The 24,986-nt window shown below is 41.2% G+C and overlaps 1 pseudogene; it reads right to left on the reverse strand.

Moving 5' to 3' along the window:
- Nucleotides 1-9,310: 9,310 nt before the first annotated feature.
- Nucleotides 9,311-24,887, reverse strand: LOC147421881 (endoplasmin homolog; annotated as a pseudogene).
- Nucleotides 24,888-24,986: the final 99 nt, after the last annotated feature.

Here is a 24,986-nt window from a genome sequence, read left to right on the forward strand (position 1 = left end):
GAGATTTTACCTCACGACTAAGCAAATGAGATTGGCAAACTCAGCAGGCGAGAAACCCCATGCGTATATTGAGGGGTTCCATACTTTTCAAGAACGTCGCAACTTCATGAATAAGTGCGACGCAAGATATAAAGCTCTAGACCAAACGATGGCCACACCAAACACAGAAAGGATGACAACAGGTACTATTAGAAAAGGAAAATATAATGCCTTCTATCTGTCGTGCTAAGAAGCTTGCTCCTACATCCTGCAGGTCTCATGAAGCAAATACTTGAAGAGCTTGATATCCAGTACGAGGATGATGAGATTATCTTGCGTAATGTTGAAGCACAACAACTCCTCAACACAAAAATAGAAGGAATTACATTGTACACGATGGAGCAGCTGCGTTTTGGTTACAACATTGACTTGGTTGAACTTTCAAAAGCTACTCAAGAAAAATGTGTCGCTATCTTGACAAATTTCATGACTTCGGCAAACCACACGCACGACGCAAATAATCCACCTATCAAATCCAGAAGGTAGCATGGCACTACAGTGAACACAAGGCAATAAATTATGGACAACCAGCCTCCCCATACGAGCCAGTTGCAACAGACCAAGGCAAGTATGGATAACAAGTATCACTAGCTTCCAATCACTTCTCCGTAGCAATGTCATTTTTTTATTGACCTAACCAATCTGGAGGTACTGCAGATTTAGACACTCATCAACAACCAGAGACAAGCATCGGCCTTCCACCCCAAAAAAGGCAGCGTCGCGGGAAGAATACATAGTCTACAGTATACGCTGCACGAAGAACGATAGGAGATATATCGGAGTTACGAATAACATCCATAAACGCATTGGCCAGCACAAGCGCAATCCTTCAAATAGAATGCGAGCGGACATGCAGACACACATTCCTTTCGAGGACAATTTTGAAATTACCACTTTAGCAACCAGTACCAATATTCATAAAGCTAGAAACTTAGAATATTTCTATATTAAACAACACAAGACAACAACTGCATTAGGTTATAACGTTTGTTCTGGACATCCACCAAGGTTGAGAAAATATTATTTTTTGAAAAAAAAAAAGAAGGTATAGCTGTGAACTTCTGTCGTCTTCATTTCATTGTTTTGTTCACTGTCTTTGTCACATAACTTTGATCATTGCCTACAACAATGTCTTTTTGTTTCCATTCAAACTATGGCAGACATGAAAACTTATCAACTGTTTTGATTTGAATGCCTTTTCTTTTCAGTTTAGAATGGGTAGGCCAATTCCAGCTGATCTGATTGAGCAGCAGCCAGAATTTGAGATTGCAATGTACAAGTTCCAATACTGTCTTTGTCCTCAAACACTACATGCATAAATGGAGCGAGTTCATTCCATGGCCAGTTCAACCACCTACCCCATGGCATCCACATTACATCACCTGGGATACACTCAGTCGACAAATCACCATCGACATCGCCTTGCTGGCTAGTTGCTTCACAAAACACCATTGTATGTTGTTCGTACAGATCGCAGACGTGCTCGGCCTACTCATGACCATAGAATTAAATTACTCTAACGTGGTCCCCAGCCACCTTCAATCAGCTAAACAATTCGTTTCGCGCTATTTTTCTGTCAACCAGTTTCCCACACGCGCAACTCTGAAGAGCATCTTACCGATATAGTCCTCCTCCTCTTCTCCACAGAAGATTTGTCCATTTCATTGTAAAGAAATCATTGCATGCTACATACAATGTTCCGTTCATAATTCCTCAACTTTTTGGCATACTATTTTCATCAAATCGTTTCAGTGACTTACACTAACTTGGCGTAAGAAGATTTGTGCAAATCAAATAATATGTGCTCTCTCTCTCTCTCTCTCTCTCTCTCTCTCTCTCTCTCTCTCTCTCACCTTTCATTTCGACAATCTTCTTTACGGATCTATACTCTTGTTCAGTGCTTGCTGCTCTCTAATTGCAGTCGCCTTGAAGGCTTGTACCAGTATACAGGCTGACGAAGCACTCTAGTTGATTACAATTGGGCGATATATGCCCTCTCTCCCCACAGTTGTAACACATCACATTATCACCTCTATTCCTTTGAGGCCGTTCTCCTTGAGGTCTTCTTACTTGCTGTTGGATAGCTTGCATAGCAAGGTTGAGGTTTCCTATTTGCTCTGTCAATCTTTGAATGTCTTGGTGAAAGGATTCTTGTCCTCTATTGTCCACTCTTGGAGATTCTACATGGATTTCCCTTTCAACATGCATATCCAAGGGCAAAGGCTCGACCACATTATTTATTGATACATAACCATCCCTTTGATGTACATTTGCTTCTCTTTCCCTATTTGCCATTTCATGCCTTCTCACCTTCTTTCTCCATTGCTCTCTAGCAACCTTTACTGCCTCATTGTAGGTCCCTGGGTCCTTGAGCTCCACCTTGTCTCTAATGCTTTGATGTAAGACAACCACAAACCTATCTTTCTTCAAAAAGTCAGGGGGCATTTGATTCTCTTCAAGTACTTTATGATCTTTCTCCAACAAGCTTCAAACCTGTTTATGTGCACATTGATGTCTTCATGTTCTCCTTGTTGCAGCTTGCTTAGCTCTCTCCACAAATACTCAGGATCATCCTCCTTCTCAAACTCTTCTCTCAAGGCATGAGAAAGAAGATTCCAATCTCCCTTTACACCACCTTCAAGCCTATCTTCATACCATTCACGTGCTTCACCTTCAAGTAGCAAACTCACCAAACGTACCTTGAATGCACCATCGTTCCTATTGCTCTTCAATGCAATCAATTCGATCCTTCGGATGAACTTGTCCACATCTTCTCCTTTCCCACCCTTGAAGACTTCATACCCATCTCCCGCCATAGGCCTTGAGTTGATCTTCAAATGGATGCCAATCTGTAGATCAAAACCCTGTTAGAAGGATTCTCTTCTCCTCCGTGGGGGCACCAGTTTAAGTGTGGGATTCGGGGGTTGGCCTCTACAACACCTCAAACCACCACAAAGAAAATAGGATGAAGAGAATAGCTTCCTCAAGATAATATGGGCTGATCTTCTCTCACTAATTTTCTCAATTTCACACACACTCAACCTCGACTAGCCTCGACTAGCTCCGACTAGCTTCCCTCTACACCGCTACAACTCCCACTACACTCCATTGCACTCAAGGACACCAAGGAATCAATAAAATCAAGGAAAAAAGTGAGAAAAAAACCATGGAAATCTCTGCACTTTTGACCATAAATCAAAGAGCTTCACTTCTTTTCAAACGCCCTTCCATGTGCTAGTAGGGCTTCCATAGGCGCTCCCATATATACACATAGCTTGATCAAAACCCACTCAAATCAAGCTTAATTTGAAAACCCAAAAAGTTCAGCAAAAAAATTAAAAAAAGTGATGAAAAACTTGGGGGAAACCTTGCCCTTTGATATATGTACAAGCAAGGCATTGCAGCACGTAGTTTACCCTCGTTTAGCTGCACCACAAGGAGCTGCACACACCATAGCCACCATACCTCAAAACAAGATGAAAAGAGGTCAATATGCAGAGCTAAACACCCACTTTCATCAGCCCATTGAGGAGAGACACACTCTCAACTCACCACATCGGGCCCTCGACTAGCAAGACAGGCTGCTCTACTCCCAAACGCCTCTATCCCTCGCGGCAATCAGGGCTTCTTGCTGTTAGATCTTCCTCTGTCAAATCCCCCACTCACTCACGACCTCAAGATGATAAAAAATCAGTTTTGTTCATATTTTTCAAGTACTAAGTGACTCTTTCAAGTTTCGACACGTCTATGTACAAAAACAACAAAACTATTTACCCCGCACAACTGACCAGCATGCGTAGAGACAGCTGGCACACACCGCCTTTGTACACTTTGTACAAGCATGCTTTATTTACATATAAGGGACCCAAAAGCATTAAAAAACCCTTTCCAAAGTCCTTGGGATGGCTTGCATCATTCCATAAAAACACGTCACATATTGTCCCCCCAACAAGCATGGAACACTTTCAAGTGTTCCATACGCATATTTTGCTTCATCACATGATTCTGGTCACAAAAGGCCTGATTCGGATCCCATTGACTCTTGCCTTATGCATCTTTCCATCCAAGTCCTTGAGCTGATAGCTTCCATTATCATCTCAACACTGGGCCAATGGTAAAGGGGCCCAAATGAGAGATGGTCTGTCAAAGAGCAAGGTTAACTAATGAAGCTTAAAAGACCTCAGGGTTAGCTTCATTAAATACCTCCAATGGTTAGTGTTAAAAGTCCTTTGATCTTAAGCAAACTAGGGCTGAGCTTGAGGTGGAACCCGACCTAAACTTAAACAAGCTAGGGCTGTGCTTGAGGTAGGAACCAGACCTAAACTTAAGCAAGCTAAGGCTGTGCTTGAGGTGGGAACCCGACCTAAACTTAAGCAAGCTAGGATTGTGCTTGAGGTGGGAACTCCACCTAAGGTGCTTGTCATGCTTGATGACTAAGGTACTTGAGGTACTTGTCAGATTTAATGAGGAAGTTGCTTGAGAAGCTTCCTATGCATGGGAGGTAAGATGCTTGAGTCGAAAAGAGAACCTACACACTTAATGAGGAAGTTGCTTGAGAAACTTCCTATGCATAAAAATCTCAAAGTTAGGGGAATTCTAAAAGAGAACATGGAACACATGTCAGACTCTCAATAAGCTTAACCACATGGTTTGCTTGAATGCTATTGGTTGGGCTAAAGAGGGGTCCAATGAGCTTCTACTTCCTGCTAACAAATATCTAGATAATTTCAAGCTCTCTCTCTCTAAGGGGTAAGGAGGACACTTTTCAAAAGGCTACCCATGTACTGAGGGGTCCAGTGAGCTTGCAACATGCAGAAAGGTCACCACTCGCCTAAAGCAAGGAGGGGGGGTGCTAGGGGGATATACTCCACACACACACTCATTTGCAAAGCGATTCTCACTTGGTGAAAGTTGAGGAACACCATCTCCTTCTCCAAGATTGTGAGAGTGAAAGCCTACACCAACACTCTTGGCTATGGAATGCAAATCCAACCAAGAGTCATGCTTCAATGCTTAAGCTTGCCATCTTCTCCATCTTCATTACTATGCTATTATGTATGCTAGCAAGAAGAGTAATGATAAGTGAGGAACTATTTCTTTCTCCTATGGAATATTTCTTCTTTCTCTTCCGTATCCTCATTCCCCGCTAGCTCTCTCCACCTTTGAAGGTGTTTGAGGCCTTGGGACTGAGGCTTGGGATAGTTAATGCTTTCTTCAAGTTTATGTTATGCTTGTGATGCATGAAGCTTTCCATCTTCATTGCATCACCTAGGTTACAGGGAACACAAAGATTGTATTGTACCAAGTCTCTCTTGATGGGAGAAACTATAATACAACTGCATATTGGAAGGGGGACCGGCTCCATATGAATCTGGTCCTCAACTATTGTCATGTTCTCTAAACTCTCTCTCTTGCAAAAGTATTGTTCATGCCAAGTTAACTAAGTACCGTGTTTATGTTGCTACCATCAATTAAGTTCAATAGCTATGCTCACAAAGAATCTCTCAAAAGTGCTTCACCTAATTTCCTAATTCTGCTACTCTCAAAGTTCATAGGCAATTTCCATTACATAGTGTTTGGTTGATCATTTTGGATTTGGAGATAAGGAAACGATGGCTATAAGTGGATACCATCAAATCATTGTTTGTTCTTTCATGCTTAATCCTGAGCTTTAAAAAACCAAGACAACTCTCTTTACCGTTTCACTTATTTCTTGAGTCCCCCCACCCCCCTCTCCCTCCCTCCCTCCCTCCCTCCCTCTCTCTCTCTCTATTGTTCATGCCAAGTTAACTAAGTACCAGGTTTATGTTGCTACCATCAATTAAGTTCAATAGCTATGCTCACAAAGAATCTCTCAAAAGTGCTTCACCTAATTTCCTAATTCTGCTACTCTCAAAGTTCATAGGCAATTTCCATTACATAGTGTTTGGTTGATCATTTTGGTTTTGGAGATAAGGAAACGATGGCTGTAAGTGGATACCATCAAATCATTGTTTTTCTTTCATGCTTAATCCTGAGCTTTAAAAAACCAAGACGACTCTCTTTACCGTTTCACTTATTTCTTGAGTCCCCCCACCCTCTCTCTCTCTCTCTCTCTCTCTCTCTCTCTCTCTCTCTCTCTCTCTCTCTCTCTCTCTCTCTCTCTCTCTCTCACACACACACACACACACACACACACACACACACGCACGCACGCACGCACGCACAAACATCCTTAATAGTACCATTCTTTAGTTTTAGGCACACCATCTTAAATTCTCACACTTCTTATCCTAGTTCATTGCCTATCTTAGTTTTCTCTCTTTTCTTGGCATGCTTCTCCTTATAATCTTTCCAAAGCAAGTTTGAGCTATCTCTAGGTTGTGCTAATGCATATGAGCTTATGTAGGCCATGTTTTATCTATAGGTCTTTTCTACCCACATATCTAAATAGTGTGCTATACTCAATGTATTATCCATGTTGCAGATTTCTTGAATAGAATTTCCTCTCTATTGCAAACTGCATCATTATCTATTCTCACTTTCATCTTGAATGACAATGGGTTGCGAACATTTGGTATAACTACCTCTCTCGTAACTATGTCATGTTTCTATGCACATTCTCTTCTTAAGTGGTTTTGGATCTAAACATTGTAGGTGTGCCCTTGGCAATTTAAAAACTTTTAAAAAAAATGTGATGCACAACTTTTACCCCCTTTTCTTGCGAGGCTATTTCTACACTAGAAGTTTTAAACAATACTAACAACATATCAAAATGTAGTTCTCTTTTACATGCAAGAAATTCATGCATATGGTTTTTGGAAGCAGCATGTATGATGAATTGTGACATCTTTTTGGGGGTAGGCAAAGCCCGAATTTGACAACTTAGTGCAAAAGAAGTTGCTAAGAGCAACATTGGCATTTTGTTTTCTGGATCTTCTTGTCAATCAGTTGTAGTTTTGTCCATTTCTATGACATGGTTTGACAATGTGCTAGGATTAAACTCTTATCTTATTTATTATTGGCCAAGAAATTGCTTATTGCACAATATGTATGGGATTAGGTAATGAAAAACATCCATGTATGTTGTATGTTGCTCCAACAAATTTTGTGGAGAGGTAGGGAAGCTCCTACAAGTGGATAGCCTTTACCATTGGGCCTTGAGACAAGAGTGAAGAAGCTTGGGTAAGTGTAATGTATTGACATATAATATCGTCTCTTTGATAGTCAAAGGTCTATTGTGCCTCACATATAGACATAAAGGACAAGTCAAGAACCTTGGGATATTTTGGATTTTTCAAGAGCTGAAAAGAGGCTAAATTATAATTTGAAAGAACAACTAGATAGGTTGTAGATGCATGAGTATGAGAACTTGGTAGAGCATGTAGCTAAAGGAGAAAAAGTGATAAGGTCATGAGGCATGTCGTATAAAAGAGATGTACTTTATTATAATAAAAGCCATGTGTACGATACAAAAACTGTTCAATCGATAAAATCACTTGGCTTGCCATTGTCAACACATTGTGGTCACAATATGCATTAGAAATTTATACATAGTCTGGTGTTGATATGGATTGAATGGTAGTTAGAAAAGTCGATGTCAAAAAGAAAGAACCATCTTGGACACATTTTGCTAACTCCAAAATTTTGTCCAAAGTCCAATCTAAGAATTCAACCCCAAAGGATTAGTCGTCTCACAACATGCATACGTGCAAGAAATCAAATGTTCAGCTTGCATCTAATTTGGTATTGCACGAACTTGTCAACGTGGCTTGTCAATCAAGCCACAATATTGCACTAATTAGCAAAGAGTGGGAAAACACTCCAAAGACCGCGCGCACATTAAAGGAGTGGATATTGCTTTACGAAGAGGACTTGGACAGAGTGACAACAAATGACAACTAGCCATAGCCTCAACATCGATGGATAGTAGTGCAAATAAGAGGTTTGCAAATAGACCATGCTTCAAAGAGAAAGGAGAGAAAGAATTCTCAACTTTTGTGAAGATAGGCGTGATCTCCTTAGTTGGTGTAGTGCACATGAGTTGAGGAGGTGCAAGTCCACTTATAGTTCAAGTAATTTGGACACAAACCTTCTCCTTTTTCAAGAACCTAATTGACAACATCTATACCCTATCTACCTACGTTATAGTCTTGACATAGAGCCTTGCCAAATAGGTATGTCACCTCTGTACTATAAATGTCTTGGCTCTCCTCCCAGTCTCTAGCCTAAGGAACCATGAGACATACCAAGATGCACCTATCAAACTGCACCTATATTGTGCATGGCATGCTAGCTTTGAACAAATGGCTCGATCGAAAGACCTCGATCAAGAAGAGATTCCTAAGGCCTTCATCTAGGTTTAAGACTCAGACCTAATTTTTAGAGCATCATTTTGCAATCACACTGACCAAGTTTAAGTGAGTCAGTAAAGCGGTTCTTATCTTGGAGAAAATCAATGCATCTTGGGTGAAGAAGGTGACCGTTCCATGATGAGAAGATACAAAAATAACTTCAAAATTCAAATCAATCTTTCAAGCCTCCTTGAAAGGATAATATTGCGGCCATGTGTTGCACACATCACTACTCGTGTTTGAAAAATACTACAATGATTGCATAACCACTTTAGTTGCATGGCTGCCTGCATGAGTAGGCTACAAGTCCCTTATTCTATTAGGTAGACCATGCAACCTCCTCCTCAATCTACATGCCTACAAACACCATACCACACTACAGACAAACACACATATAGATTGTGCATGTTAGTGCACTTTGTCTCCATCTTATATGCATAAGAAAACACACATGCATGCACACACATGCACACACACACACAAAACGTTTGCTCTCTCTCTCTCTCTCTCTCTCTCTCTCTCTCTCTCTCTCTCTCTCTCTCTCTCTCTCTCTCTCTCTCTCTCTCTCTCTCTCTCTCCCCCCCCCTTTAGGCACCCTTAAGTAAAAGGACATGTTCATTGAAGAGAAAGCTTGCTATTTTGCTGCTTTGTAGGCTGCTCCTTCTCCCACATGCACTTACCTCATGCCCGTTCATACACATTGCTCAACTCTAGCTCTTTAGACTTCACCACTTTTGATGGACCCACATGTGGGCCACTGATCGTTGAGCTTTCATGCATGAAGAGAATGTCTTCAGAGTCAGAGTTCACTTATCTAAAGGCCATGTCCTTTGGCCACACCTTTATAATGGCGGAGCATGATATTCATGGGCAAATACAAAGCTTCCATGAGAAGCTCCTTGCTTACAGCTTTTGTAAAGTTTGCTTCTCATATTTGCTTAGGTTCTCTCATCTTCACCTTTTGAATCATCTATTAAACCCCAATTAACTTTTGAGAGCGTGAAAACGCACTTACTGTTGAGTTTCTATCTTCTAAAATCCTTGACAAATTCACTTCAACAAGATTGTTGCACCCTGTTAATTCGTATAACTAGGGAATAGCCATGACAAAACTGTAGACCTAGCCAAAAAGATCAACTTACTCCATATATTTACACTAGCTGGGAAACACAATTTGAACTATTGAGACACGAGCACGAGCTTGATTCTCAACATATGAAAGAGGAACACATCGATATAAGGGGGCGCACAAGGGTAGATTGCCAATTTTCAAAAGAGCGCTTCCACTTATGACAAAGATACACATGATCAGGGTAGGCAGGCAACTGGATGCATAATTAAATTAAAAGACTTCTTTTCATAAAGCCCAGGCACAAATAATGTCTAACCACATTAAAGTACCTTCTTTGTCATCTGATTCTGCAAGATCATCCTCATCTATGCATTGAATCATGTCCAACACCTTACAAATTACCTTCTTCTTGATAGTTGCTAAAGGCTACTGTGTTGCTAAAGCATCTCTCGGGAGACATTAAGGGGTAATGTGTTTGAATCAAAAATACTTTGACAAGACACACCAGGTAATTACATCAGATTGACTACTTTCATTCCAGCAAAACAATCTATTCATCATTGTATGTTCACAAAAGATACCTTTAAAAATGGGGGATACTTGGGAAGAAGTTCTTCGAACTCATCTGATATGAAGAATAAAGTTTCAAAAACAATTTGTTTCTATAGTAGCTTTCATAAGGATCATGAGGAGTCTTTGGTGGGTGTCTCGAGTCAAATCATGTGCCCACAAACAAAACGCACTCAGTACATATGCAAAGGAGAATGTGGGAGAGGCTTATATGCAAAAGAGTGTATATCTACCCTACACAAACCTTTGCAATGGAGTGCAAAAATTTGGCATAATCCTCATCAAAAATTTCTTTGGGACTCCTTGACCAAGTAGCTATCACATTGTCTGCCAATCCCAATTGATTTCCTTGACCTTTTTTTTCTTTTGGGTTCTATAACATGTATTTACCCATCCAGCGAGTCCACATAAACAAATCAAAAAACACAAAGAGAAATATGAAACTCATTGCTTTTGGCATCTTCTTTAGACTCCTCATATTCAGTAGCTTCTAGCAGCCAAAAAACTACCACATAAGCTTAAGCAAAGAGCATTGGAAAAATTGATAACTCTGAGTGCCTTTGAACAACGTCTAGTAGAACAATATCTTTCCTTTAGAAACAATGTACACAGCAATGGAGATTAAGGCAAACCATGAAATTGAAGAAAAACCTTTAGTTTGTCCTCTTGTGGAAGTCACTAGTTTCCTCTTTCAAGTGCAGCCTAATTTCAATTCCCCGACCAAGAGGCTCATTTTTTTAATCTTTTAGAACAGCAAAAGCCCCATTTGCTTTTGACTCCCAGATATACCTACATGAGCATTTGGTCATCATAATTACATTGCCAGAAAAAAAAGGAAAGGACAAAGAATCTCATGGAAAAGGCTAAACTATCTATCATCACTGTGCTTGCTTACAACCTCCACTGTCTTCTCTTCCTCATCCTCAGGCACTTCTTCAAGATTTTCTTCAACCTGAACATCGACTTCCTTGCTTGACCAAAGAAACATTGGAAAATTGATAACTCTGAGTCCCTTTGAACAACGTCTAGTTTGAATAATATCTTTCCTTTAGAAACAATGTACACAACACTGGAGATTAAGGCAAACCATGAAATTGAAGAAAAACCTTTAGTTTGTCCTCTTGAAGGAAGTCACTAGCTTCCTTCAAGTGAAGCCCGATTTCAATTCCTCGACCAAGAGGCTCATTTTTTTAATCTTTAAGAACAACAAAAGCCCCATTTGTTTTTGACTCCCAAATATACCTACATGATCATTTGGTCATCATAACTACATTGCCAAAAAAAAAAAAAGGGAAGGATAGAGACTCTCAGGGAAAAGGCTAAACTATCTATCATCATTGTGCTTGCTTACAACCTCCATGTAATCCACCACTAGATGGATTGAGTAATATCCAACTTCAAACTGCCCAATCAAGTCAAATCCCCACCGTTATGCATCTGTTCCAACAAAACTGATCCCAACACAAGGTGTACCTTATAAGATAAATTGAAATGTCCTTGAAACTGGTGATGCCTACAAACAACACCATGTAGCCTCTCTATAGTACAACAAAATCAAGCACACTTGAAGTTCTTGATTTTTCTATGGTTCCAAGGTTCTTGATGAGATCCTCTTTTGTCATACCAATACCACGGTCCCTAAGAAGGGCAATCTTCAATATAGCATTGACTATCGAGTCTCAATCATAGAGAGAGAGAGAGAGAGACAGAGAGAGAGAGAGAGAAGAAGAAGAAGAAGAAGAAGAACAAGAAGAAGAGTATTTTAATGTCATAGGAAACTATCCCAAGAGACCTCAAAGATCTATTTGACGAGGAGAGTTGAACTCAAGATCTTTTATTTAAGAGGAAAGTGGTGTGTGTGTGTGTGTGTATGAGAGAGAGAGAGAGAGAGATGCTTGTAGACAGGGTTTCTCCTCTTCGGATTTTGCTTACCAATTGAACTTGCTATATTGTCCTCTAGCTACCCGTGTTGGGGTAAAGACGACGTGCCTTGCCCGACTGCCCAGGTTATGGGCGCCCGTCCACTAATACCACCTAATTTTTGTACATATACTAAGAATAAGTGTCATAAAATCTAATATCTAACCAACCCAAATGATTTTCTCATATTAAAATGATCATTTAATGTGGGAGAATAAATGGAAACAAGGGTTAGAATATAGACACGTGCTTCTAGATCTGTCTCAACATGGGGCCAACGTTTAAGGGGTCCAAATGAAAGATGGTTTGTTAAAGATCAATGCTACCTAATGGAGGTTAAAGACCGTAGAGTTATCTTCATTAAAGACCTCCAAAAGTTAGCGTTAAAAAGTCCTTTGACCTTAGCAAGCTAGGGCTGACCTTGAGGTGCGAATCCTACCCAAGCCATGAGGTGCTTGTCGGCTTACTAAGTGTTAGTGGGCACCTTGCCCAAAAGCTTGAGGTACTTCTCACATGCTTAAATGACTAAGGTTCTTTAAGTGTGCAATTCAAAGATAAACTCTCAAGAGGCATCGACTTTTACATGTTTGATTGTCTAAGTGCTTGAAGTAGTCAATTCAAACCAAATGACTTAATAAGCATAAAAGACACATGTTCAAATGATCCTCCACATGTGGCCCTCATGATGTGCTTGAATCCTATTGGATAGGTTTTTAAGGGATCCAATGAGAATTTACATAAATATAAATAAATAATTAAGTTCTTTCTCTCAAAGAAGAAAAAGAGAACACATGTCCAAATGAAATAATTAAGTAATACAAGAGAGAGAGAGAGAGAGAGAGAGAGAGAGAGGGAGGTGTGGACCAAGCATGAGAGGGGGTATACTCTCCCACACACACACACACATTCTCTCATTGTGTGGAGTGAAAAGTGCAAGAGCTCCATCTCCTTCTCCAAGCTTGTTGAGAAGTGGAGAGCCTACACCAACACTCTTGGCTATGGAATGCAAATCCAACCAAGAGCCATGCTTCAATTCTTACGCTTGCCATCTTCTTCATCTTCATTACTATGCTAAGCAAGAAGAGTGATGATAAGTGAGGAACTATTTCTTTCTCCTATGGATGATTCTTCTTCCTCTTCCCCCTACCCTCATTCCCCGCTAGCTCTCTCCACCTTCGAAGGTGTTTGAGGCGTTGGGACTGAGGCTTGGGATAGTTAATGCTTTTTGCAAAGTTTATGTTATGTTTGTGATGCATGAAGCTTTCCATGTTCATTGCATCACCTAGGTCACAAGGAACACAAAGATTGTATTGTACCAAGTCTCTCTTGATAGGAGAATCTATAATACAAACGCCTTTTGGAGGGGAGACTGGCTCCAAGTAAATCCGGTTCTCAACTATTGTCATGTTCTCTAATACTCTCTCTCTTGCAAAAGTATTGTTCATGCCGATTTAATCAAGTACTATGTTTATGTTGCTACCATCAATTAAGTTCACCCTCTATGTTCTCAAAGTAAGCTCATAAAAATGCTCACTCTACTTCTCTTAATTTCGTTATTCTCAAAGTTCATAGGCCATTTACATTACATTGGTCTCAGAGCATTCGGTTTCTCTTTTTTTGCTTAAGAAGAGAGGTCCTTAAGTATCCTATTAATGGTTGATTTTGTTAATTATATTAGGGTAAGTGAGATTGGGATGTATTATCGATTTTGTTGAGCCCACTACGTGGGATATGGTGCACACCTCAGGAGCTTTGGTCTTAATAATGGGGTCTTTTTAGACTTGCCTATGGCTTTACCATTATTGAGCCATAAGAAGTCCAAAAGGAGCTATCCCTTGGCAGTTCTGCTATGTTAGACCCACCCCACTACTCTCTATAATTAACTAATTCAAGCCGTGGGTGTAGATACTTAAGTGCTTATTTTCACAGGCTAAGAGGAGTAGCAACTAAGGTTTTGAATTGCCAAAGAATACACTAAGTAAACACATAAGTATAATTAGCATGGCTGATAATAACCAAGAGAGTAGAATGAACATTGATAACTTTAACTTTGCAATGAAGGTGCTAATGATGATTCCCCCATGTTGATCAATTATCTTGTTACTAGGTTGCATCAAGCTATGGGCAACCCTACTTGCAAGCCAAAGTTACTCAACAACTTCGTGCTTATGGGAGGCCTCTTGACGAGACCCCCAAAAGAAGACTCTCTCCCATACAAGAGGAGAAATCCAAAGAACAAGAAAGTAATCAATCCCTAAGTTCCTTTGAAGATGTGGCTCCATGAAGACGGCGGTTTAGACGATCGCCAACTCCTCCCATGAGGAAACGGTCAACATACAGTCCTTCTCCTTGTCACTCTAAAAGGGAAGAAAGGAAACAAAGGAAGAAAAGTTCAAGAAAGAGGTCACTCTCTTCTGTTTCTTCTTCACCTTCCTCCTCTCCCGACGAAAGCTATGGCTATTCTCCTAGAGAGTACAAGAAGGGAGGGCATCACAAATCATACCCTGCATGGCGAAGATCACAAAAGCTCAAGAAATTCAAAGAGGGAAGAAAGAGTACCTCTTTCTCACCTATGATGGCACCTTTGGTATCACTGACAAAGTACTGGCCTTCATCCAGCAATTTGATGTGGCCTTTGGAGACGAGGGCTTCATGGAGTCCTCCAAGCTATGCCAAGTAGCTATGCACTTCCAAAAATTGGCTTGTCAATGGTGGGCTAGCCTTCGTGGCAACGATGAAGCCCAAAAGACATGGAAAATTCTATGAATTTCCATCATGAAGCAATTCCTTGCAAGCGATGCACAGGACAAGTACTTACGGAATGGTGCAGTTAGAAGCTTCTCTCACATGAGTCTATTCACAAATATGTGGACAAGTTTTGGGATTTACATCTCAAGGCTACTGTCTTCCAAAAGATAGACTTTGCCGAGCAAAAGCAATAATTTTGTGTGGGATTACCTGAAGAAATGGCTAAGTATATCAACTCCCAACGACCTGGCTTTATCACCGAAGTAATCCACTACACCATAGTTGCTTCCTGCATCAATTTCTAACAAGGGGCTAGATGGAATGCAAACCCATGGAAAACAAAGACAAAAATGATGCAAAGGGGAAAACAATGCCCAAAATTCTTCCCAAGGCACTTTCTACAACAACAACGACGACAACAACAATAGGTCCAAGGAGAAGGGAGTTTACAAAGGTAAAAACAAACTCTCTCATGAAGGGCTTGTGGCTTTTTGCAAGGACCATAAGTGTTTTAAGTGTGGGGAGCAAGGACATGGCTATTGTTCTTGCCCCAAGAAAAATGATCGCAATGAGACTCCTAGGGCTTCGAAGCTCCAAAAGAGGATGCTCATTGTTGTAAAGGATCATCTCTCTCCTATGCTTGGGAAAGGTAAGGGAGCATGATGCCTTCATCTTGTTTGATTCTGGCTCTACTCACAACTTCATATCAACGGAGTTGGCCACCAAGTTGGGCATTCAAGCTTTTGAGATGGAAGATATTGTAACAGCCAGCTGACATAGCTTTCAAGGGATAGCAAGCCTCCGTTATTCCCTTGATTGGGAAATTGAGGCTTTAAGTCCAAAGCTATGTCGACAAAGAAGACTTTTTTATCTCTCCTCTCCAACATGTAGATACTATCCTAGGGGCGCCATGGTTTGATCGGATGGTTGCCAACATGAAGTTCCTTGAAAGGAGAATCTACTTCACCTACAAGGGAAAGAACATGCATATAGATGCTAATGAGTCCGGTCGTACTATACCAATTGTAAATTTACCAGCTTTTGATAAGTCAATGAAAAGCTCGATTTCTGCGTACATGATCTTTGTCAAAGGAATCCACTAATGATGATAATGGTTTATCTAATGAAAATGGTAGGAATCAAGAAGAGTTAGACTTTTCTACTTTTCTAAATGGATTCCAAGGTCTTTTCATCGATGATATCCCTATGGACTTACCTCCAAAACGAGGGGATGATGTCCATCAAATTGAGCTCCTACTAGGAAGCTCACCGCCTAACAAACCTCCTTATCAAGTTTCCCAAGCTCAACAAGAGGAGATCATGAGGCAAGTACAAGAATTGGTAGACAAAGGGATGGTGAGGCCTAGCTCCTCTCCCTTTTGTTCTCCTGTCATTTTAGTGCAAAAGAAAGATGGTACATACCGTATGTGTATGGACTATCAAGCACTAAACCATATCACTATAAAAAACAGATTTCATGTACCTTGGGTAGAAGATCTATTTGATAAGCTACAAGGCTCTACCTACTTCAGTAGGATTGACTTAAAAAGTGGCTATCATCAAAAAAGGATAGTGGATGAAGATATGCTAAAGACCGTGTTTCGTACAACGTTAGGTCTTTATGAATATCTAGTCATGTCTTTTGACTTGACCAATGCACCAGCCACATTCAATCATTTGATGAAGAAAATATTTATCCCCTACTGCAAGTTCACTGGAGTGTTCTTTGGTAATATCATCATCTACTCCAAATCCTTGGTGGAACACAAGCAACATCTTCAAGTGATATTTCAAGCATTGAGGGAGAACAAGCTTTTTCTCAACCAAAAGAAAAGCGAGTTTTTCCTTCAAGAGATTCAATACTTAGGTCATATTATCTCTCAAGATGGTATCCGTATGAATCCATCAAGGTTAGAGGTAATAAAAGCATGGCCTAATCCAAGGAATCTACATGAGCTGAGAAGCTTTATTGGTATGTGTGCATACTATAGACGCTTCATAGCAAAATTCTCTCAAATAGCAGGACCATTACATGACTTAACAAAGAACAATGTTAAGTATTCATGGACTGCCAAGGAGCAAAAATCTTTTGACAAGCTCAAAGAGAAGCTTACCTCTCAACCAGTCCTCATGCCTCCGGATCTCAAAGTCATTTGAGGTCCGATGTGATGTTTGTGGTGATTGCCTTGGAGCAATCTTGCTTCAAGAAGGGCATGCCATAGCATATGAGAGCCCAACGCTCAATACGGATGAACGGGTCTTGGGCATTTATAAGAAAGAGCTCTTAGCTCTTCTACATACCCTAGACACATGGAACCACTATTTATTGGGGACTCCATTCATTTTACGAATAGACCACCAAAGTCTCAAGTACTTCATGACACAAACCAAGCTTTCTGACAAATAAATGAGGTGGGCAAACTTTCTTTCGCAATTTTATTTTCATAAAGCTCACATTGCTAGTAAGCACAATCAAGTGGCCGATGCACCTTCACGACGACCAAAAATCAATGCGATGTCTATAGCAACTCACAATGATCTATCTTCTATGATAGATGAGTATGTTATTGACCTTGACTTTAAAGATCTAATGTCAGCCTTTGCTTTGGGGAAGAAAGAGGAACCACTCACCTTGCAGGATGGTTATCTTCTCCATGGCAATAGGCTATGTGTTACCCACTCCCTTTGTGAGAAAGTCATGTATGAATCCCATGCTCCTCCCTATGCGGGGCATAAAGGCATTCAACCTACTCTTCGAGGAGTAGAGACGTACTTCTATTAGCCTACCATGAAAGTGGACATGCAAGAGTATGTTTCAAAATGCGTGGTATGCCAAAAGACTAAGTATGATAGAGGGAAGAAACCTGGATTACTCCAGCCATTGCCAATCCCTAATTCACATGGGAGAGTATATCCATGGATTTTATCTTTGGATTACCCAAGTCTATCCATGGGAATACATGAATATAGACAATAGTTGACAGGTTTAGCAAGCAAGCACACTTTATTCTTGTCAAAAAGACTACTAAGGCACACCAAGTGGCAACCATCTTCATATCTCATATTTTCAAACACCATGGATTACCAACATCCATCGTGTCAGATAGAGATCCTAGAATGACTAGTAATTTTTGGAAAGGTCTCTTTGAAAATCTAGATACAAGATTGAATTTCTCTTTGGCCTATCACCCACAAACGGATGGACAAAGTGAGATAGCCAATCTTACAATACTCGATCTACTAAAAACTCATGATACAAAAGTAGATCAACGCTTACAATGGAGAAGTACTTACCCCTTGTAGAGTATGCATACAATAATATTGTCCATACTACTACGAGAAGAGCAGCTTTTGAGATCATAGAGGGAAGATGTAAAAGTCCCTTGCTACTTAAAGTACATGGGAAGATCTTCGCTTCTGCTAATGAGTATAGCCGTGACCTACAAGAATCTTTTCAAAAGGTTAAGGAGGCTATATCCATCTCTCAATAGGCAAAAAGCTGCTTGCTGACAAGCACAGAAGGGCCTTAACATTCAAAGAAAATGATTGGGTCTTACTTAAGTTTCCCAAAGCTCAATTGAGGCAAACGACGGGCAAAAATCCTACAGGCCATCAAAAGTATTATGCTAAATTAGCAAAAAGATACTATCATTCTTTTCAAATCTTGAAGCCAATCAATGACATGGCTTTTCAACTCAAGCTGCCTAACCATTGGCTCATACACAATGATTTTCATGTGAGCCTACTTTAGCCCTACAAAGGAGAGCCACCAAGAGAACCAATTATGGAAGACTCTCCAAAAATCGAAGACCAAGAAGAGGTGCTACAACCCGAAGCTATCCTTCGGTATGAAGAGAAGGTACTATGGCATGGTAAGATTATTCGATGGTATCTTATTAAGTTCAAAAATTATCCATTTGAAGATGCTAGATGGATGCAAGGAATACAACTTAAGGATAATATGAACCTTGTCATTGCTTACAATGCTGCACTAGAGCAAATGTAAATGCTTTCTAAATGAACAATGCTTTGGTCTTATAAGACTAATCCTCTTTTGTGCACAAAAGCTTAGAATCATGTTGGTGATGACGACGTCACTCAAACACCAAGTAGAATTTTTCACTCTACTTTGGGAGTATGATATGAACTAAAGAGCAGATATGCTTGCGGCAACTACGTCTCTCAAGCACCAAATGGACTAGTCATCCATTTTGGAATGATGTCGCAGGGTGAAAAGGGATCCTCTACCCGCTAAGAAACATAGACTAATGACTAAGACTTTATCTCTTCTACCTCATAGTCAAGGACGACTATGATTTCAAGAGAGAGGTAATGTCATAAAATCTAATATCTAACCAACCCAAATGATTTTCTCATATTAAATTGATCATTTAATGTGGGAGAATAAACGGGAACAAGGGTTAGAATATAGACACATGCTTATGGATCTGTCTCAACACGGGGCCAAGGTTAAAGGGGTCCAAATGAGAGATGGTCCGTTAAAGAGCAATGCTACCTAATGGAGCTTAAAGACCTTAGGGTTATCTTCATTAAAGACCTCCAAAAGTTAGTGTTAAGAAGTCCTTTGACCTTAGGCAAGCAAGCTAGGTCTGACTTTGAGGTGGGAATCCTACCCAAGCATGAGGTGCTTGTCGGCTTGCTAAGTGTTAGCGGGAACCTTGTCCAAATGCTTGAGGTGCTTCTCACATGCTTAAATGACTAGGTTCTTGAAGCGTTCAATTCAAAGATAAACTCTCAAGAGGCATCAATGTGTCCATGCTTGATTGCCTAAGTGCTTGAAGTATTCAATTCGAACCAAATGACTTAATAAGCATAAAAGACACATGTTCAAATGATCCTCCACATGTGGCCCTCATGATGTGCTTGAATCCTATTTGATGGGTTTTAAAGGGGTCCAATGAGAATTTAGATACATAAAAATAAATAATTAAGTTCTTTCTCTAAAAGAGGAAAAAGAAGACACATGTCCAAATGAAATAATTAAATAATACGAGAGAGAGAGAGAGAGAGTGAGAGAGAGAGGTGTGGACCAAGCATGAGAGGGGGGTATACTCTCCCACACACACACACACATTCTCTCATTGTGTGGAGTGCAAAGTGCAAGAGCTCCATCGCCTTTTCCAAGCTTGTTGAGAAGTGGAGAGCCTACACCAACACTCTTGGCTATGGAATGCAAATCCAACCAAGAGCCATGCTTCAATACTTAAGCTTGCCATCTTCTTCATCTTTATTACTATGCTATTATGCTATGCTAAGAAAGAAGAGTGATGATAACTAAGGAACTATTTCTTTTTCCTATGGATGATTCTTCTTCCTCTTCCCTACCGTCATTCATCGCTAGCTCTCTCCACCTTCGAAGGTGTTTGAGGCCTTGGGACTGAGGCTTGGGATAGTTAATGTTTTTTGCAAAGTTTATATTATGTTTGTGATGCATGAAGCTTTCCATCTTCATTGCATCACCTAGGTCACAAGGAACACAAAGATTGTATTGAACCAACTCTCTTGATGGGAGAATCTATAATACAAACGCCTTTTAGAGGGAGGACCGGCTCCAAGTAAATCCGGTCCTCAACTATTGTCATGTTCTCTAATACTCTCTCTCTTGCAAAAGTATTGTTCATGCCAATTTAATTAAGTACTATGTTTATGTTGCTACCATCAATCAAGTTCACTCTCTACTGTTCTCAAAGTAAGCTCACAAAAATTCTCACTCTAATTCTCTTAATTCAGCTTTTCTCAAAGTTCATAGGCCATTTACATTACAATAAGGAGCTCCTCATTTGGGTCTTGCTCCACCCACACACGATGTATTTACTCTCTCTCTCCTTCTCGCACATGCACATGCACCGCACCCGCACTACGGACACACACATCCATGCACACACACTCTTCAACTGGTATCAGAGCTTTGATGGCGGTGCGTGTGCGACGGTTTTCCGCCGAACGACAGGACACAAAAGCGACATACTTAGACACTTCAAGGCACCGGATTGGAGCGGTTCGGGGTGGATCATCGATTGCACTCGGAGCACATCGAGCAAGATCTTAGATCTTGGACTCCCGACGTACGCAACCCCTCTTGGGCTTTGGGGATCTTGGAGCATCTGCAAAGATCACAGAGCAGAGCTTGGAGCATCAAGAAGATTTGCACTATGTGTGCATATTTGAGGAAATTGAGCATTGGAATAAACCCTCTAACAGCAGATCGAGAGAAGATTCAAGGTAAGCGGGGGAGAACAGAGCAGGAAATTGGCTTGAAGCAAAGGGGAAATTGAGCTTTTGAGAATTGGGGGAATTTTGTAGAGCACTAAAGTTGAGGAAGCCTTGCCAAATCAGGCAAGCAAGCATGGGCAACAAAGTTTTTTAAAGCTAAAATTGAGCAAAGGACTTGAGGTCATCAATAAGCAAGTAAACCAGTAGCAAGTCATGGCATGGACTAGGACTAATTAGGAATGCAATTCATTGAGTAAGAACCTGCAGTGCACAGGGCAGTAGGCTCGAGCTGAATCAAGCCTAGGCATAAGCAATCGAGCAGCACTAGGAAAGTAAGCAAGGCCAAACAATTGCAGTAGCACTAGGAATTGGGGGCCCAATTGTGTAGTAGATAGCGGGAAACAACTCACGGGGCAGGAGTGCAAAATTCTCCCAAGGCAGGCATCATCACGCAACTCTTGGTGTTGTGAGCACTTGAATGGAGTCAAGAGCAAACTAGGCAAGTAAGTAGGGAATCGGGCAAGACACATTGCAAATTGAGCCGGTTAGGCAACACTACAAGGTAGAGAGAAAATCAGGGATTGTGTGTGTGTCTGTGTGTGTAACACACACACAAAAAAAAAATCGTCAGAGCTTGTTCAGAAGCAGAATAGAGATCTTTGTTTTTTTAAATTTGTGTACAAGGTGGGTTCTCACACACCTGACAAATGAAAACTTTGTGCAATTTTCAACATTGACGGACACACGACGAGCATCTCTCGACACCCCCCAGTATTGGATGATTCCCGAGTGTGGCGATCACTTTCGTACTGCGGCATCGAGCCCAGAGTGGTAGAGAGCAAGAGAGATTCGGCATCTCTCCAATTCTCGATCATTGACATCGGCATTAGGCTCCCCGCTCTGACGAGCCCGACATAGACAACTAGACATTGACTTAGCTCTCGATGATTTTCCTCTACGGCCTCGCATTGACGACTTGGCATCGGCTTCGAGCATTGGCAGCTCCAGGTTTTTTTCTCAATCTCAATATAGTGAGAACGTTTTTTGCTCTCCTCCAGTGTAGCTTCGACAACGACTACCCTTGCATGCCCCATTCTAGAGTAGATATACTTTGACGGACATCCCCGAGCATCCTGGCCTTGGTCTAGCATTTTGGCTTTGATGACCCCCAGTTTCTAGCTTTGGTGACGCATATGATGCATAGCAGCTCTGACAAACCATTTTGGAGTATTTTTTTTCGCGAGCACGGCTCTCGGATGGCGATTTTGACCATAGGCGGCTAGTCGTGCTTTGTGCTTAGTTTCGATCGACGTACTTACCGACTAATGACATAGTGTACCAGTTTCTAGGCAATTCTCCTCGTAGTTTGTGCTTTCTTGCATTGCACACTATGTATGATTGTGTGGGGAATTCCAGAGAGCAATTTTTAGCATGGTTTTGTGCAGTTTCATGCTATGTATGCATGTGCGGATATAGCTGAGCTAGGTATAGCTTGCAGGTACCAAGCTCACAGGTTTACAGCGTTTTGGACAGGTACATGTCCACAAAGTCGTCAATTCAAGAGTGAGCTTGTTTGCCAAGATTTTGGCAGTGCATGTATAACATTTGTGGATCTGTTATGCGGTATTGGTGAGATTTTTTGAGTGTTCACTCAATTTTCAAGGAAAACTTTGTCAAATTTTTCCCAGATTTTTGCCATGTTTTATGCGTATCTGTAGTTTTACTCTTTGATGGTTTAGTGGTCAAGTTTGACTCCCACTTTGACAGTGATCGTGTATGCTTGTGTGTCTACAGACATACAGTCACAGGTTTTTTGTAGACCTTTGCAAACACTTTCTCTTGTGGGATGTGTTTTGAGCTAGTTTGATCACTACTTGCGTATATGGTTATGCGCTTTACGCTTAGTTGAGCTATTTGTCCACATCGTGTGATTAAAGATATAGCATATTATGGAGCTAATTTTATGCATATGTGAGCATCGGATTTGTTGCGTTTGATCTGGTCTCCATGATTGTGTATTGGTCGAGTTATCTCCCACTTTGTTGGCAAGTTGACATGGTTTATGGTAGAGCTTGTACTTGAGTTTTTTACTCAATTTACAGGGGAGATTCTAGCAGATTTCTCCCAGGTTTTCTCGCCATAGTTCGATTTCTAGTAATTTACTTATGGTTGCAGATATGTGTGACAGTTTAGAGTCTATAATGATGACTCGTGAGAGACGATGGTCTCGTTCTTGTTGATATATGCGATGTGGGCATTGTGGTCACACAGGGCACATTAGGCATCGTTGTTTCAGACGTATGCGTCAACAACGAAGATCTATGCATGGTGCATATGAAGTTTTGACACATACTGGAGTGATAGCTTCATATGCCAGTGATGGTGATGTCACGTTTTCCTTTAGAGTTCCTCTTGATTACATGTCTTTGAGCTGTGACACTTCTCCTCGTTGGTTGTTAGATGAGGATCCAGATTTCCATGTCACGCCACATCGTGAGTGGTTTAGCACCTTCTCTAGTTTGGTTGTGTTTACTTGACTATCGACATTTGACATTGAGGGTGCAAGAGATGTTTGCTTGTCATTCCCTAGTGGTGCATCATATACGCTATGACATGTGCGCTATGTTCCTCAGCTGAGACAGAGCTTGATCTCAATGAAACAGTTAGAAAATTTTGGGTGTGAGACACTGCTTAGAGAGCAGTCTTTCCAGATGCATTGCGGTTCATTAGTGATTGCCAGAGGAGCCCGCAATGGCTTGGTATATCCTATGCATGTGTCTGAGGTTCGAGACGGCATGGTCTTGGTTTATTGCTGGCATGCTTTGAGCGAGAGACAAGAAGTGTCTCCTTTGCGGGTGAGCTCCACCATGCTCACAAGACAGAGCATTTAGCTGTGCATGACAAGCAAGTAGACTCTGTAGAGACAAGGGTAGAGAGACAATGCTCTAGTGAGACACAAGAGGTGTTGTCAGAGTCTGTGTAGGCACAGGTAGAGCGGATCTTCTTGCTAGAGACAAGGGTAGAGATAACAGACATGGAGTTCTTTGATATGCTCATGCTAGAGGCTGATGAGTTGATGCTAGGATGTACAGTTCCGCCTATGGGTGAGAGGGACTTAGCCATCCCAGTGTCGGCATTGACACATCCATACGCAATGGGTAGTCCTAATGATGTAGTACATGCAGATAGCATAGGGGAGGCGAGTACATTCAGGTTTGCATAGATTTCGTCAATGTTCGGGCATTTGCAGTAGGGATTGTCAGGCGTACGGTGACTGACACTAGCATGATGCATAATGGAGTTTTGCAGACAATACAAAGTAGTTTGCGGGATTTACATGCAGGCTCTAGCATGGGTACGCATACTCTCCTACCACCAGAGCCAATACGGCTGCATATAGATCCACTGAGCGAGCCAATGGGAGTAGGTTGAGAGTTGTCTCTCGCCTGTTTTCTTGTACATACTAGTAGTTTAGCTAGTAGGACCCACTTATTGGCACATTCTCCTTTAAGTGGGAGATTATTGGGATAATTGCGTTGTACCTTGCCTGACCGCCCAAGTTATGGACGCCCACCCACTGACACCTGTTTGCATGACAAAGCCCTTAAATGCTTAAATATAAGGGAAATCTTCATTGATTGTCGAGTCCCGATCAAAGAGAGAGAGAGAGAGAGAGAGAGAGAGAGAGAGAGAGAGAGAGAGAGAGAGAGAGAGAGAGAGAGAGAGAGAGAGAGAGAGAGAGAGATGCTTGCAGATGGAGATTTTTCTCTCCAAATTTTGCTTGCCAATCGAACTCACTCTATTGTCCTCCAGCCAAAGCTACCCGTCCTTCAAACACAACACTGCAACGCTTGCCAGCCCGTCAATCTCCTCTCCCTAATGCCGCTCATCTTAGTGTCCACTTTTTGTTGTAGCTCTTTAGGTCTTTTTTTAACATTGTTGATGAAGTTTTGCCTGCTTCCCAACTCCATGTTCGGTGCCTTCCTGAACTCACTGCCTCTCGGTGCTTTTTCTTCCTTTATCTCCTTGCTCGTCAATTTTGTAGCGCTCTACAGTTTCTCACGCTAGCC

Source organism: Adiantum capillus-veneris, chromosome 27, assembly GCF_014529385.1.
Source record: "Adiantum capillus-veneris isolate H3 chromosome 27, ASM1452938v2, whole genome shotgun sequence".
Lineage (NCBI taxonomy): Eukaryota > Viridiplantae > Streptophyta > Polypodiopsida > Polypodiales > Pteridaceae > Adiantum > Adiantum capillus-veneris.